Source organism: Marmota flaviventris, chromosome 18, assembly GCF_047511675.1.
Source record: "Marmota flaviventris isolate mMarFla1 chromosome 18, mMarFla1.hap1, whole genome shotgun sequence".
NCBI classification, from domain to species: domain Eukaryota; kingdom Metazoa; phylum Chordata; class Mammalia; order Rodentia; family Sciuridae; genus Marmota; species Marmota flaviventris.
In genome coordinates, this window is record NC_092515.1 from 31,920,773 (window position 1) to 31,937,394 (window position 16,622).

A 16,622-nucleotide genomic window follows, 5' to 3' on the forward strand; every position below is an offset into this window, starting at 1 on the left:
ACTGTTGGAAGGAGACCTTAGATGCCGTTTCCAGTGCTTTTGGAATCAGAAAATCAGTTTGAACCAGAGCTTGACGCCTTATGCAGCAACTATTTGTAAGGCCGTCTTATGCTCCACGTACAATTTGAACTCTCAGGGCAATGCCAATATCATATTATGAGCGTTGCCATGGCATTTAGTGGACAGATAGATGTGGTGTAGGTATTTGCTGAGTCAGAGGAGAAATTGAAGTAATAAGTCAGGATTCATTGAGTTGGAATACTTTGAGGAATTCTGAATGAGAAGGACAAATGTCCACATTTTGAACTTTATTCCCATTAGCCTCACACCCTGCCTCCCTGTACCACACCCACCCACTCCAATCCAAAGAAATTGAACCTTGGATTCAGTTGAATATGAGCAAATTCAATCTGCCACACTGCCTAAATTTATAGTTGCCTCCAAATGTGCATATGTGCGTGTGTGCATGCCTGTGTGCGTGTGTGTGCGTGTGTGTGTAACATATTGTCTGTGCTCCCACTTGCATATTTGGGTGTATTTAAAGCAGATGTGTCTATCTTGCTGGTTAGGAGTGGGCTTCCCTTTCTATAGTGTTTTTATCTGTTATGCAGCACTGAAAATTGAACCCAGGAGTGCCCTACCCTGAGTTACAGCCCCAGTCCTTTTTATTTCTGACTCAGGGTCTCACTGAATTGCCCAGCATGGCCTCTCTCTTCTGATCCTCCTGCCTCAGGCCTCAGTCTTCTGAGTTGCTGGGATTCCAGGTGTGTGCCACTGCACCTGGCTAGCTTGCAAATCTTGAAAGCTCTGCGATATCATTTTCAGCAGTTGAATCAATTGTTTTAATGGAAAATTACAAAGAAAATGAGCGTTTGGAAACCAAAGGTTGCCGACTAAGAGCAGGGGAAAAAAAAAAAAGACTGCATTTCACCTAAAAGAGAGAGACCTGAAAATTGACTTCCTATCCATCTCTTATTTAACAGCCAACATATTCTCTTTCAGCCGGTGATTGCTTATTTTAAATTGTTTTCCAGTCTCAACAGCTCTGTCTTCACCAGCTCTTCTCTGCCCCCCTTCTCCTAGGCCCCCCCAAGTGATACAGTCTGTGTCATTAGCTGATGCAGCTGATGAGAGTCCAGAGATGGGTTCTTGTTGGCCAAGCCTGGGGAGGGCTGCTGAGGAGTAGGAAAGATGCCTTCCTCTCCAAGGGTGACCAGAAAGCAAGGGAGGCTCCTCTCACCACTCCAGATCAGAGGCTCTGCAGGTGAGCTGCGTAAAATACTACAAAAGGTGAAGTTGACCACAGGGCAATACTCAGAGGTGGACAGTGGACATTGATCTCAAGGTGTGAATCACTGACCACTCAGGGTTCTAAAATTCTGTCTCTGTGTTAACTAAAGTTTGCATTTCTATTGCTATGGCTCAGAAAGTGGTTTCTGATTTTGTGGAGTTTGGTATGTTCTCCTTGGGAAGGCCTTTCGTTTAATCCTGTAAATATCTGAAATGCAATTCCATACATTTCCAAGTTAAATTCCTTTTCTATTCACAATCAATCCCAGAAAGAATCTGTGCAGACCCAAAGGAATAGCAAACATTCTCTTTGTTCTCCATGGAACCAATGGTATTTGGGTGGTCCATGGGGGTGCATCATAGCAAATTATCTCTATACCAGTGATCTCTGAGCAAAGGTCCGGTAAAATCTCAAAGATCTAAATCTTGGATAAAATAGATGTGGATATTTCTCAACAGAAGGGAAGGAAAGTGGTTTGGATGACTTAGATTACTAAGTGTGGATTTCCCCTACAAACACAAAAACTGCAAAAGCCAGTAAAGGAGTGAAACCTCTCTTCAAGGGAAGGTTCAGGAAATAGGATTCCAAATATCCAACTAAGTGCTTATCCAAACCCTTTTGTTGGACTTAGAAACTCCATTTCTATAATGACCGAATCACTTCCCTGTCTTAGAAGAAGTGTCTTACCAATGTTGAGGGCCACAGCGGAGTCGGGATGACGCATGGCATTTTTGCCAGAAGGGAGTGGTTGAGAGGTGACACCAGCGAGCCATTGAGATGATAATGGTTAAGTTAAGCTGCCTATTCAGTTGTATATAGACCCCTGCTGTCCGCCTGGGGTGCCCGCTACTTTGGAGTTGGGGGGGGGTGGGATTCCTGGGGAGTTCACGTTGGTTGGTGAAATTCTGGAGGAGGGATATTCGGTTGGGGGTGTTCCTGGAAGGGCCGCGTGGGTGGCATTCCCGGGAGTTCGGGCAATAAAGGAGTTCCTGTTTGAACCTACAAGTGCCTCTTGGCGGCTTGGTTATTTTGTGCCCAGCCAGACTGTGGCATACCAACACTCTGAGCCTCAGCATCTATGGGAAAGCATTGACCCAATGGAGGATGAACTCCAAATCATTAGGATCCTCCCTGGAACTTAATTTTTAAAATGCAACCTCTACTTTCACTTTCTTTTATTGTTGTTTTCAAAATCTCTAATAAAATAAGAATTATGAAAGCAAAAATATCAGTTATTGCAGTTATTCTAGTAACTGGAGTTCTAATTAAACAGAGACATTATTTTGAAGTGGAATCTCAGGGCAAAGTCCTGTACTTCCAGGGTGGAATGCTAATTTGAATTTTAAGTGGATGTTGAATATTAACCCTGACTGTGTCCCGGACGGCAAGCTTCTCAACCTCAGCTCTATTGACATTTGGACCTGGAAATTCTTTGCCGAGAGGCTCATCCTGTGTGTTTCAGGAGGGCAGTAGCATCCCTGACCTCCACCTCCTCCTGATTATAACCACCAAAAATGTCTCTGACCTTAGCTAAATGGCGGTTAGGAGACCAAAATCAAACCTGGAGGAGAATCAAGGGGAACATTCACTTATTGGACATTTTTCCTTTGCTTAAGAGAGAGCTAGGAAATGTGCTCTTCTGAACATAAAGTCAAAGAAATAAATGATGTTATTTCTGCCGTATAATGGAATATTAAACACCCATTAAAAACGTGCTTTAAAGACACTTTATAGGCATGAGAATATGTTCATCCTTAATGTGAGATGATAAAAGAGCAGAATATGAAAGTATATGTGCCATATATGTATTCTGTAAGAATCCATATATTTGGAAATATTCTAAAAGGAAAAAAGCCACAAAAATTAAAGCGCGGTTATCCATGGGTGGTAGAATCATGCAGCGTATGTTTTTCTAAGTGAAATTTATCTGTTTTCTCAGATCATCTGCCATGAACACGCATGTTGACAATTTTAGCACTAGATACAGAGAAAGGACCAGAAAGCGGGTGTTGTATAGCCCAGGTGAAAAACCAGCCTCTACCTCAGAGCAAAGCCTGTCCAAGGAAGGGACATGGCCTTTGTCCTTGGAAAGACCCACAGAGCACCCCTAGGCACATTCCCACCCTGCTAAGTTGTTTATCTACAAATAACAGGAGAGATCTGCTGCGCCAGGTGTCCCTGACTCAGTCAGGCTAGGTGGGGTCCCATAGCAGCCCCCTAGCAGCCACCAATCAGCATGAGACAGGGAAATACCTGGGATGCCAGATGACCCTCCCAGTAGTTTATGGTGGTTGATAACATGTTGGGAAACCATGTGGTTCAGCACGAACACCCCTCTTGGCTTAAACCAATCAGTTCAAATGAATCCCCCTTTTGTACTGACCAATCACCCCTACCCAACTTGTTCCCGCCAGTGAATGTGCTAATCATGTTTTAGAGTTGTTGTTTGATTTTCCCGCGGTGTGTGATGATTTGCTAAGAGATGCTATGATGTATGTGGGGGTCCCTGCCTTCTCCAAAGAATGTATAAAGGGCTGGGGATGTGGCTTGAGCGGTGGCGCGCTTGCCTGGCATGCGTGCGGCCCGGGTTCGATCCTCAGCACCACATACAAACAAAGATGTTGTGTCCGCCGAAAACTAAAAAATAAATATTAAAAAAAAAAAAAAAAGAAAAAAAAGAATGTATAAAACTGCTGCAAACCCTGGGCTCGGCACCTCTCAGGGTCACCAGTTGTTGTGTGCGCGCGCGGAGGACCCAGCTAGCTCGCAATAAACATCTCTTTGCTGTTTACATCGATCTGGGTCTCTGGTGGTCTTTTGGGAGTCCCGAATTCGAGCATAACCCAGGAAACCGAAAAGCTACAACCTGCTGGCTTCCTCTATTCCTAAAGCAGTTTCCTTCCTCCCACTGTAGGGCGCACAGTGATGCTTAGAAATCTCCTCCAATTCTTTAAACAAGCTTCTCTCTGCAGCCTTGAGTTTTCTAGGCCTGAATTCACGACATGGTTCATTTCACACATGGCTTCTCAACCTGGGTGCCCTCATTCACTCATTCATTCACTCAACACTCCAGGACTGTCCTGGGCACTGGGGATGCGGTGGGGGAACAAGGCCGGGAGAGTTCCTGCTATCCTGGAAGACAGGACAGTAACCTGATCAGCTGATACAGAGACAAGAGAACTTCAAAGATGAACGGTAACTGTGAAGGGAAGAAAGCGTGAAGAGGTGTTAAAGAGAGGGAGTCGGGGAGAAAGCACTACTTTGGGCGGTCAGGGAAGGTCCTCTCTGAGGAAGTGGCATCCAAACTGAGACCAAAGGCCCCGTGCGGTGGTGCACACCTATAATCCCAGCAGTTTGGGAGGCTGAGGCAGGAGGATTGCAAGTTCAAAGCCAGCCTCAGCAACCAGGTGAGGCCCTAAGCAACTTAGCCAGACCTTGTCTCAAAATAAAAAATTAAAAAGGGTTGAGGGTAGGAAGGAGAGCAGAATGGATCAGACATTAATAGCCCATGTGCATATATGACTATGGACCTGGTGCACAACCAGAAGAATGAGAAGTTAGACTCCATCTGTGTAGTCGGTGTCAGAATGCATTCAACTGTCCCGTATCACTAAATTAAAAAAAGAAAAGGCTGGGGATGTGGCACCCCTGGGTTCAATTTCTGGTACCAAAAAAAAAAAAAAAAAAAAAGAACTGAGACCAAAGAGTATGATAAAGAGTTACAGAACAAGCCTGGTACATTCAAAGAAGACGCCATTGGAGCTGGCACTTTGTAAGGAGAGACTAGCTAGAGCCCAGGCTGGGAATTTGGCAGGACCCTGATGGCACGTTTCTCCTAGGCCAGGTTTAGGTCTAGGCCACAGGGAGTGACAGTCATGAATCAGACTTTGGTTGAGGGGAGCTAAGATCCCAGAGCTTGCCAACAAGATTTCAAGGTGATTTCAATAAAATGTGAGAATTCCAGTTCTAGAGTCTTCTCTTTATTAAAAAATTATGAGAGTGACCTGGATGCTGTGCCTCATTCCTATAATCCCAGCTACTTGAGAGGCTGAGGCAGGAGGCTTGTGAGTTTGAAGCCAGCCCAGGGGGAACACAGTGAGACCCCATTTCAGAAACACCCCCCCCACCAATTATAGGAGTGGTGGGCCAGAGTTGGTGAGTGAGCTCATTTCAGACCCCTGTTCCTCAGAGCGTGGTCCATGGATCAGTCACAGCAGCATTTCTGGGAGCTGGTGACAAGGACAAGATCTCAGATGCCAACCCAGACCTTCTGAATCAGAACAAGAACAGGCACTTCAGCAACCACATCCCAAGTGTTTTGAATACACATGGAAGTTTGAGAAGCACTAATTTAAAAAAAAAATATGATATTTTTTATCATGATAAAAATAGGATCATATCATATATTCCTGTAACATTATATATCATAATAATTTACATAGAGTGCAAGATGGGAAGAGGATGATTTTTAGTGATAAAAGAGGAGAGAGTTACCACATACCTGATTATGCTATCATTTTTCTCTGAAACTAAGGAGCCACAATAAAAAAGATAAGTAAGACTCGACTCCAGGTTAGGTTAGGTTTAACCCCCCTTGGAGGTGACTGTAGCATCTAAACTGTACCCTTGGAATCTGAACTTGGCTTTGTAAAGGTTCATCAACTGGACAATAGATACTGAAACTCATTCTGCCTTTAGTTTTTTTTTTTTTTTTTTTTTAAGAGAGGGAAAATTCTTCATTAAAGTAGCTAAGCAAAAGTAGTTGCTACGCTGGGCTAGAATTTCATATATTAAAAAGTATGTGTGTGGGTCCATTTCGTGTTGCTGCGTGAGGCATGAAGAAAAGAGGTTTCCTTGGCTCAGGATTTTGTGTCTGGAGAGTCCAAACAGCATGACTGATGAGGGGCCCCTGGCTGTGTCACACTCGGTGGAGAAGCAGAAAGAGAAGTAGCCACCTACAGATGGGGCCAAGCATGGGACGTGCCCTTGCATTAGAACAACTCACTCCTGTGAGCTGCCTTCCAGAGGAGGATGCCTCTCAGCAGCTTCCAAGAGGCTCTGCTTTCTGGAGATCCACCACCTCTTACTACCCTGACACTGAGGACGGAGCGCCTACCACCCAAGTCTTTGGGGGACAAACTCAAGCAGTATCTAAGCCACGGCACTATAAAGGACCTAAAGAAACTGGGCATGGTGGCTCACGCCATAATCCCAGAGGCTTGGGAGGCTGAGGCAGGAGGATCGCGCGTTCAAAGCCGGCCTCAGCTACAGGGAGGCACTAAGCAACTCAGTGAGACCCTGAATGAAATATGAAATGGGGCTGGGGATGTGGCTCAGTGGTTGTGGTTGAGTGCCCCTGAGTTCAATCGCCCAGTCCCCCAGACTCCAAAAAAAAAAAAAAAAAAGAGAGAGAGAGAGAGTGACACTGTGGAATAAATAGACTTGGACCATTAACCCTGAATAATCTCGACTCTTCTTCCTGCTCTGTTCCTATTACTCAAGATGCTTTGCAAAACTTAACCTGTCTCGCTGACTCTGTGTGGGTATCTATTCACTCTGCTTTATAAAATGTCATTTTTCTTATTCCCCCCCCCCCCATTAACCTGGGGCTTTTCACTTTTTAATGTCACAACTTTTGCTAATTCTCAGACAGGCCCTACTTCTGTCCTCTCAGGGATCAGAAGAAGCCCCTGTTGGTAGGAGCCCTGGGCTTATTCCGTGGCTCTCACTAATCAAACATTTCTTTCCACTGGCTGCAGCTCCTGACTTTATCTCTTTGTCCTTTGAAACTGATCAGCTATTATTTCTAGCAACCATCGCTGATTCGAGAATAAACACTCTGTTGACTCCCAAAGCACCACATGCGTTAAAGGAGCCCAGACCTAGAAAAGGCCCGAGTTCCACTCAGCGTTCTATTAGGAAAGAATATTAAAGTAGGGTGCCCAAGGCTGGAGGTGACAGAAAGCCTTTCTTCCCCGGTCCCCCACGGGCCCCTGCTTCCACAGTGAAGCACAAGCACCCCCCCCCCCGCCCCCCCCCCCAGGTGTTGTGGATTGACACCACCAGGCCTTGAATAAGAATGTAGGGACAGGAAGGCCACCTGTCACTCACTCCTTGGGGGCTCTCCCCACCGTGTCCCCGTTTCCTCCTGCATTGTTATGAAAGTATTTCTTCTGGAAAGGACCTGATCTTTGTCCCTGAGCCTAGTGGGAGGTAATTTAGGCTGGAAGGAGACCAGGGAAGTGTCCTGGACTGGGTCAGCAGTGGGTGCCATCTGGCTTGGTTTTCTGGGGCAGCCTGTGACTGTCTTAGTGATGCTTCTGAGGAAGGGGCTGTTCCTGCATCCAGGACTCCCGGGGCAGGAGGGCTTTCTGGTCCTCCGGACTGGCAGAAAATGAGGTCACTTCCTGAGCTCAGGGCTAGCCTCTGCTGCTTGGGTTTACTGCTCTTGGTCCCCCGGGGTGAAGAACGTCCTTTTCTGTATAGCAATCACTGTTGTCATTGCGGTCATTCCTGTTCTGATTGGCAAGTGCAGTGGCCATCAGAAAAGCAGCTGCCTAAGGCCTCATGAACCACCCTCCCAGCCATTTTGCAAGAGCATAAGAAACACACGAGCAGATATGTATTCAGCTTTGGTCCCTGACAACTCCCAGCTTCTAGAATGGTGCCCAGTGTAGAGGAGGTGCTCACTAAACATTTGCCGCATGAAAGAATGAACTTCAGCCAGCAAATCAGGCACATTTCCAGGGCCTAGAAGGCTTTCCTGAGACCTTTGCCCTTTTGTGGTCACAGTTCAGTGTCCTGTGCAGGGACTTCTAGAACACTTCCCTGAACTCTGAAGGCTCACACAGCGGTCTCTGCCATGCTGTGAGCACAGAGGTTAATCCTGGTGTTTACCAAACCACCTGGCACTTAGGACACGCGCTTAATAGTTTACTAACTGTCTCAGTCCGTGTTCTGTTGCTAGGACAAAATGCCTGAGACTGGATAATTTATAAAGGAAAGAGGTTTATTTTGGCTCAGAGTTCTGGAAGCTCAAAAGGTGCCCACATCTGTTTGGCTTTGAGGGACAGCCTCATAGTAGAACAGGGAAAAGAGTGAGAGAGGAGAAAGCCGAGAAAGCCCAACTTACTTTATACCAACCACACTTGTGAGAAACTACATTAATCCCTTCTTGGGGACAATCCCTTGTAACTCAAAAACCTCTCAAAGGCCTTACCACTTCTCCACAACATTCATGAGCTTCTGATGAGGTCATATCAGAATAATATATATATATATATATATATATATATATATATATATATATATATATATATATATATTATAATAAATATTATATATTGTTCCCTTTGTGCAAAGGCTTTGAGAAGCCCAACTCCTTTCCTGGGGAGGGGGATCGTGACAACAGAGCTCCCTCCACCCCCTCGAGGCCCAGTGTCAGTGCATCCCGTTCTGTCTCTACCTACCACATCCAGCGAGGACTAAGGTCTGTAGGGATGCAGGGTCCTCCTCCTGAACATCGCATGCCATGAGTGGCCCTCCCAGCCGTCTTTGTCTCTCTGCCTGGAAGATGCCTGTCATTTCAGCCACCTTCCCTCGCTGGGTCACTCTGTCGCTGCCTTCAGCACTGAAGCAAGGACCTTCTCAGCGCCCTCCCTTGCTTGTAGAAAGTCATACTTAGAGAGTCAGCGGGCAGGTGGCAGGTGAGGTGGCTTGGGTGGGGACTGTGGAAAAGTGGAGAGCCGGTTGGGTCCTCCACAGGGGACCGTCATGCCACGATGCTAGCTGCTTCATGGAAATGCAGGAAGAAGAAAATTCTTGATCATCTGATATTTGAAAAAAAAAAAAATCTGGAAATCGAAAATTTTATAAAAGTTGTGAGTTTTAAAAATTTGTCAATCACACAATACCATGAGCCAACTGAAACAGCCCGTGAGTCTCCAGACTGGGGCTGGCAGGCTCCGGGGAATTTTTGAGCTTTCAGAGTCATTATTTTCCTGAGCTGTGGGATCTAACTCCAAAGCACCCAACGCTCCTTCCACTCTCCCTCGTCCTTGCAGTCCTTGGTGTAAGTCACCTGGGCTACGACGACAGGCTCCATCTAACCTGCGACCTGTATGTGGGAACGTGTTGGGAAATACGGTCTTTGCAGATGTCATCAAGTTACGATGAGGCTTAGAGTGGACGCTAGTGTCCTTGTAAGAGAAGAAGAGAGACACACAAGATGACGAGGAAGGTCTCCATGTGACCATGAGAGCAGAGACTGAACTATTGTGTGGGCAAGCCCAGGGGTGCTGAGGGTCGCCAGTATCACCAGAAGCTGAGACAGAGTATCTGGTGATACTTTCTAGAGAAAGCACAGTTCCGTCCACACCTGGATTTCAGACTTCAGCCTCCAAAGATGAGAGACTCTCCTTTCCGGGGTTTTGTTCCCTTAGAGCGTCCTGGGAAATCATTACATTGGCCAGTCGTGGGATGCACACTGCTATGAACTGAAAATGGTCTGTGACCCCGAAACTCCTGTTGAAATTCGATTGTCATGATGGCAGTGTTGGGAGGTGGGGCTTTTAGGAGGTGACTAGGTGGATTAGCGGGATTCATGACTTTTAGGGAATGGACTCATCCTCTAGAAGACCAGTTGCTATAAACCAAGTACCTGTCAGGTTCTCTCTTCTGTGCACATCCACATGCCTTTCCAATCTATCAGAAAGCAGCACAGGAATCTCAACAGATGTGACTGTCCCATCTTAGATTTCCAGCCTCCAGACCCATGAGCTAAATCAACTTTCCTTTATAAATGCAAAGTCTTCCAGTCTTGAGCTGGGGATGTGGCTCAGGGGTAGAGCACTAGCCTACCATGGGCCCGTCCTGGGTTCCATGCCCAGCACACGTCCCCCCCCAAATAAACAAACAAACAAATAAACAAACAAAAATGGCCTTAGCTTTTCAGTTATGGACTAAGGCAGGTGCCAAGAGAAGAAGAAAACTCAACTGCCAACCTTCCCACTCCTTCTCGCCTCCAGTGGCACCTTAGACCTTAAAAACCTGATGTCTTCTCTCAGATTTCCTAAATTTCTGAATTTTAGTGACTCCTCTAAATATTTCTTTGATTTTCCAGAAATCTTCAAATTGAGCTTTGTGCAAGTAAGAAAATGTGAATCGCGCTGGTTCTCTTGATGGGAGACCAAAAGATATTAGCTGTTCACGCTTATAAATGATTTTTTTTTCACAGTGACAGCTCAGAAGGAACTTTTTCCCCTTTTTGTGAAGAATGCATGATTTGCAGTCAGTGAAAAAAAAAAAAACACTGTTGATTAACTTTCCCACAAGAGAGGGAAAGGGAAGGAGGATAAAGCCCCCTCACTTCTAAGTGGACGGATCATTCTTCTGTGGAAAAGATAAGGATTATCACATGCGTAAAGCATCCCTTGCTCGCTGGAGGGAGGTATGGAATGAGCACGTGGACCCACAGTTAGTGCGGATCCCTGCTATTTCTGTCTGCACTTGGCGAGCTGGAGGTCTCCGAGCAGGATGGTTCTCCTGGGAGACAGGTGTTTAAAGAGCTGATCACTTGCCTGTGAATCCCTGAGGATTCTTCTCCTCCAGAGACCTATAGAGTAGGGCAAGAAACATCAGAAAGGGAAAGGCACAGAGATGAAACTTGTTTATTTCATAATTCAGGGACTGAGGTTGGGTTAGGAGGGACTGGTAGCAGACTTCTTGGGAAGATTTGTGACCAGGCAAGAGGTAGCAATAGGCATCAAGAACCCAGCAGGTGTGCTCCGGAGCCAGGCAGTCTGGGTTTAAATTCTTGATGCTTACCAGGCATGTGAATTTAGACATCTACCATAACTTCTCTGCACCTCGGTTTCCTTATCCATCAAATGGGTTCAATGATAATGTAAGGATTAAATGAGTTGATTCAAGGAGGGCATCTGGAATGTGTTTGAAACTTAGGAAGTTGCTAAATACATCTTATTGAAATGGGGTTACTTAGCCCTGCTGATGCTAAGAAACCTTCAACTAGTTTAATGGTTTAAGACAACGACTGGTTGTGCCACAGGTGTGTGTGGGGGGAGGTAGGGTGTGTGGCAGGCTCTGCCTGGCTCAACTGAGTCAGATGCCAGATGTCAGATGGCTGGCTGAGGCTTGGCTGATCCAGGTCAGGCCTGGCCAGGGATGGCTGTGCTCTAAGGGGCTTTCATTTTTTTCCCCAAGGCCAGGTGGCATGTAGAGGCACAAATGGAAATACACACATGTCCCGAGGCCTCTGCTTGGAAATGGCGCACCATCGCATCTAGCATGTGCATCTACCTAGTCCCTGGGTACAGCCAACAGGCAGGAAGTCCACCTGCCCTAGGTAGCGAGGCAGTGCAAGTTAGGTGGCCAAGGGTGTGGACGCAGGACGCAGAAGAGCTGAAGAATTGACGCCGATATTACATATGAACTTGGGGGACTCTCAGTCCTAACTTGAATAAGAAGTCGTGGCTGAGAGTCAAGGCTGTGATTCTGTATCCTGATCTTCAACTCCCAGGCTGACCTTGGGTGTGGTACTTCTGCCACCAGATCCACAGGGATAGATCTAAGTCAGTCAGGCCCTGGCTCTCAGCTCAGGTTCCATAGATCCAGAGACGTTCCTTGTGGGCCACTCCTGGCTCTGGAGATTCAGGTAGGTGTGTGTGTGTGTGTGTGTGTGTGTGTGTGTGTGTGTGTGTTTGGGTCTTATCTCTGTCTAGGTCCTTAGACAACCTCCCAATCGGAATGGTCTTCCCCTCTCCCCTCTTCCCTCTCCCCTCTCCCTCCATGGTCCTGAGAGGTCCCAGGGCCTCTCACAAGCCTGGTCACGGGGAGCTACACACCCTGCCCCAGGGTCTCAGATTCTAAAGCAACTCTTCTAGAGCTGATTTCTCAGACTTCTATATTATTAGGCTACAGCAAACCCCACAGAGAGTACAGTGACTAAGGATGCTTAGAAATGGCAGGATTGGGGAGGGGTGTTATCTTAGTTACCAAAAGCTGGGCCCAATGATCCATGGGGGTGGGATCTTAAAGGGACAGTGCAGCTCCCTGCAGTCACCCGCGGTATCCCCTTATACTTTTTAACCTCTTCTGCACTAGTGTGGGCTGAAGGAGAACCCCCTTGACTTTGCTGTGCCACCCACGCTGTCCGTGCAGAAGCAGCCCAGGCAGGGAGAACCCACAGGAGTCAGCCCCAGGACCCAGCCCCAGGCCTCTCTGTCCCTGCAGAAGCAGCTGCTAGAAAACTCTGTCTCATGCATGAGACACTGTGCCATCTACCTGGACACAACCGAAAAACAACAACAACAACGTTTCACAAGCCCCATGTGACCTTTACTATGTGCCATATTCTCCCAGTTTTGTCTGTTGCATTAAAACTGTAATGGTGGCGGAGCGGCTGTACTGATTTCACAATGCACTCGGGATTCAGGGTCCACAGCAAAAGACGTGGGCCAGTTCAAAGGTGCGTGTCCACAGATGAGGAGGTGGGGGGTCGGAAATGGACCCCTTCAAACCCACAGACCTCACACACATGCCAGCCGCGAGGCAGCTGGGGAGAAGGACAGGGTGCGGCTGGCGAGCAAGAAGGTGTGTTCGTGCTAGCTTGATGTGGGGCTCCTCAGTGGAGTGGTTCCACCCTAGAAGGGCTTTGCTCTTGCACAGGATTAGAAAATTGCTGGAGAGAAGGGAAACTAATGTTCCCCATTCCTACTAAGATAAATACTTAGCTTTAAAAAGGGAATCAACTTAACTCCAATTATTGAGAGAGTAACAGCGTGGGAGGTACTTCAAGGAAGGCCAGGAGGTGACAGGAGCGTGATTGAAGCTACTGGGTGGCGGTCTAGCTTGCGGCACAGATGGGCAAACCGTGCCACCCATCAGGCGCTGATCCCCAAACACCCAGGGCTGACCATCAAGCCAGCGACAGCTCCAGGTGACGCCTTGTGTCCAAGTGTTACTTCTCTGCTCTCAGACCTCAGTTGTGCCATCTGCTCAATGGCTCGTTATCAATCAGGAGCAAGAAGAGACACGTGAAGCCCTTCAAATTCAGAAAACAGAAGCATCTCTGCAGGCTCACCAGCGTGGTATTTCTTTGCCTGCTCCTGATATCAGGAGTGGGGGCTTCGTCGTCTGCAAGTTCACCCCTGTTTATAGGTGACTGCCCGGGACCTCATACATAGCCATGATTCCAACTTGTGGCTCTTGGTCTTGGTGTCCCTGTCCTAACAGACCAAACCGTGTCAGGATTTAGCTGTGCCTGCAAAGGCTGGACAAGGTCCCACCCTGGCTCTAACAAAAAAGGATCAACTTGTGTGCCACCTCTGACTTTGTGCCCTGCGTCTTCTAAGCTGCCCACGGAACATTGGTTAAAAGCGGATCCTGGAACTGCCCTCTGTGAGGTGAGCTGCCCGGGGGGGGGGGGGGTGGGGGGGGGTGGGGGGTGGTGGCGGGGGGGGGGCCCACACAGAAGGTGGCCTGTTCCTGACAGTGTTCTCAAGCCCCCTCACGTTGTTCCCTAACTCTGGGAAGTTGTCCTGGCTTCTTGGAGAGCCAGAGCCAAGCTGACACAGGGTCCTTGAGTCTTTGTTGAACTTGAGCTCAGATGGATGCAGAAACACAGGAGAAGCCAAATCATATGTTTAAACAGTTAAGAGGAAACCAGACTCAGCAAGGAACTACAACCCTGGATTTAGCCAGGGTGAATTCTCCTTCTCTGGGATTTCCTGTCTCTTTTCTGGATGTTTCTATCTATTGAATTTTCCCCTGGCAGTTGGTTTAAGGCCATCAACTCTGCGGTGAAAGAAAGTCTTACACAAGACTTGGGCTTAGCTGCTAAAATATCAACCGCTGCCGAATTGCGAGGATCCAGAGCCAGACTTACATGACATAAACTCCCGGCCTCTGTCAATCTCCCGTTACACTGGAAAGAGAGACCAAACTTTACGGGTGGGCTTAAAGAAGCCTCCACACAGTGAAGGCTGGCATGCTACCCCGACAATGCTTGGGGGGGCAGCGACAGTAGTGGGGGCCTCTAAGGGGTGGGGGTGGCAGCAAGAAGATAGATCCTTAAGGAACTTAGAATTAGTGAACCCAAAAGCCTGGCTTCCTGCAATGTTCTTAGACTGTAGTTAAAACTTAACAATTTTTTTTTATGTAAATCATCTGGCATACTCAATTGCATGGGGTAGGGAACAATGGGTTAGGATTAGGTAATTTACTTAGTGCTAAAATTCCAGGAAGTTTGTGTTGATCTGGGCCTGAATCTTGTTACTTTTTAGCTCAAATCTAAATCTTTATCTTCCTATATTAGTTGACAGAACATTTTTGTTACTTGCTCATTTTTACAGTTGTAATTTTTACCCCCTTTCATCAAATAGAGCTGGTTAGATTAGCAGCTCTTAGCACTGAGATGAAAATATTGGTAGGGCCCAGTGGGTCCCGTTTTGTTTATGCTAACAGAGCAGGCTTTGATCTAAACATATTTCCTGGGGTCTGGACGAGATGACCTAATTCCTGTCTTATCCGTCTCCACTTTTCTGTGAATCTCAGATTGCGCTTTACTGTGGAGTCCTTTGAAATTCACTTTAGGCTTTCCCCTCCACTTTGTTACCCTCTCTGACATTTGTTTCATTTGGGGTTGAGTGTGTAATTCCCACTAAAGAGTCCGTGCCTTTATTTTTTCTAACAGGACTGCTAAGTTTTAACAAGAGTGGGACGGTTTTTCTTTTTCTTTTAAGCTTCTCTCAATTCTTGACATTCGCAACACGCCAAAACCAATAAGCAAATAATCTACTGCTAGAAATTTATGTCAACTGCAAATCATTTAGGATTTTCTGTCTGAACACCTTAAAAAAAAAATTCAGAAAGATTGTTCTCCCCTCTTTTCTCTTTCCCTTGAAAGTCATTTAAATAAACGTGGCCTGCTAAGACAGGCATGTGAAATCTCAAAGCCCAAAGTTGGTTTCTGTTAAGTCCAGTGGATCTACAAAGGACCCTCCCTCCCTCACCCCCACTCCCACCCCCACCAAGACCCCCGTAGGAGTGGCCTCTTGGGCAGCTTGGGTGCCTCATGGTTTCCTCTTCCTTTTTTTTTTTCTTTTTTTCTCTCCAGGTTCTTGTCAATCACCAAAATGCCCTTTCAAGTATATTTTCGAGGAAGAGGGAAACCCGTGTTGGGGAGGAGGGAAGCGGTGGAGATGGAGTGAGGAGGAAATAGAAAAAAGATGAAGAGAGGAAGGAAAGGCTCAGAGAATAGAAGAACCACAGTGACACAACCAGAAAGAAAGGACCAAGTGGTTAAAAACGGGAAGAAAAAAAAAGTTCCTAAGGTTTGTAAATTTGGGGTGATGGGCACCGCTGTTCTATTCTGTATTTATAACAATTCTCATTTAAGGAAAAAGAAAAAAAAAAAAAAGAACTAGGAAAAAATGTCACCAAGGTGAATATTTTTAGTCCCCAAATTTTGCGAACTTGGCTGTCATTCCACTCTGCAACCACCCTTCTTAATTCACTGAAATCTGGTTCTTGGAGATTCCAAAACTACCACGATGCACCTCAAGTTCCAGAAGGGGGGAAGGAAGGCCAAGCAGCGCGCGCGGTAGCGGGAGTGGGGGGAGCCGAAGAGGGGGAGGTGCGTCCATTATCGGCCTTAAAACCAGCCATGTGGCTTTATACATATAAATCCATTTCGCTTCTGCTAGGCTGAGCTGCAAGGCTAAGTGTATTTATCACACTGAGGCGAAGTGGGGCCGAGGCACTTTCTTGTTTTGGAAATGGATGGGAAGGGGAACGGGCAGGTAATGATCAATAGATTAGAAAGATAGTCAATCGATAAATGGATAGGCAGGGACAAAAGGGGAGAGGACAGGGAGGGGGAGAGAGAGTCTACGACCTTTTCCTAAAGGCTTCGGTTGCCTTCGAAAAATCTATGCAAACGAAAAGCTACTTTTGCTTGCCTTAACGCACTTCCAGAAAACGCTGGAAGGGAGGAGGTCGGTGGCAGAGGGAAAAGAAAAAAGTGCCTGGGCTCCCCGCCCCCCAGCGCCCGCCTCTCGGAAATGGACTTGTGGCCCCGGGTGACGCAGGGCCTGACCCCCACACCCAGCCTAGCGTGCGGGACCCGGGAGACCAGGGGGCGGGGACCGCGCTTTGGTGACAGAGGTAGTGCGGGGTGCAGCCGCCGAGCTTCTGGGGGTGGGATGGGGGACAGCATCGCGCGATGGCCTCCCGGGCCCTTTGGAGAGGGCGGGCGATGTGCAGGGGTGCAGGGCCTGCGACCTGCAGTCGCCCTGGGAGATCCCCAGGGTCG